This window comes from Cucurbita moschata, unplaced genomic scaffold (genome assembly GCF_002738365.1).
Source record: "Cucurbita moschata cultivar Rifu unplaced genomic scaffold, Cmos_1.0 Cmo_Scf02847, whole genome shotgun sequence".
Taxonomy (NCBI): Eukaryota; Viridiplantae; Streptophyta; class Magnoliopsida; order Cucurbitales; family Cucurbitaceae; genus Cucurbita; species Cucurbita moschata.
This window is the reverse complement of record NW_019271353.1, coordinates 1-666: the sequence shown is the minus strand read 5'-3', so window position 1 is coordinate 666 and position 666 is coordinate 1. Positions and strand designations below refer to the sequence as shown.

The 666-nt window shown below is 43.4% G+C and overlaps 2 non-coding genes across 2 annotated transcripts; both read left to right on the top strand.

Moving 5' to 3' along the window:
* Positions 1-349: 349 nt before the first annotated feature.
* Positions 350-423, top strand: TRNAR-UCG. Its single transcript has one exon. It is a non-coding gene; the product is annotated as a tRNA-Arg (tRNA).
* A 110-nt stretch (positions 424-533) lies between these two features.
* On the top strand, positions 534-607 carry TRNAR-UCG. Its single transcript has one exon. It is a non-coding gene; the product is annotated as a tRNA-Arg (tRNA).
* Positions 608-666: the final 59 nt, after the last annotated feature.

Here is a 666-nt window from a genome sequence, read left to right as displayed (position 1 = left end):
TGGATTAGCGCGTCTGACTTCGGATCAGAAGGTCGTGGGTTCGACTCCCACTATGGTCGTCGGTCTTCTTTCTTTTTATCGACTTATTTTTTATTTATCGATTAATTACGCAAGTTCGCCACTAACTATAGCAGCATCATCTGCAAGTCAAAAGACAATGAACAAATGACTGCATTGTGTAGAGGATTAGCGCGTTTGACTTCGGATTAGAAGGTCGTGTGTTCGACTCCCACTGTGGTCGTTGGTCTTCTTTCTTTTTATCTACTTATTTTTTATTTATCGATTAATTACGCAAGTTCGCCACTAGCTGTAGCAGCACTGTCTGCAAGTCAAGGGACGATGAACAAATGACCGCATAGCGCAGAGGATTAGCGCGTCTGACTTCGGATCAGAAGGTCGTGGGTTCGACTCCCACTGTGGTCGGCGGTCTTCTTTCTTTTTCTATCGACTTATTTTTTATTTATCGATTAATTACGCAAGTTCGCCACTAACTGTAGCAGCACAATCTGCAAGTCAAGGGACGACAAACAAATGATCGCATAGCGCAGTGGATTAGCGCGTCTGACTTCGGATCAGAAGGTCGTGGGTTCGACTCCCATTGTGGTCGTCGGTCTTCTTTCTTTTTATCGACTTATTTTTTATTTATCGATTAATTACGCAAGTTCG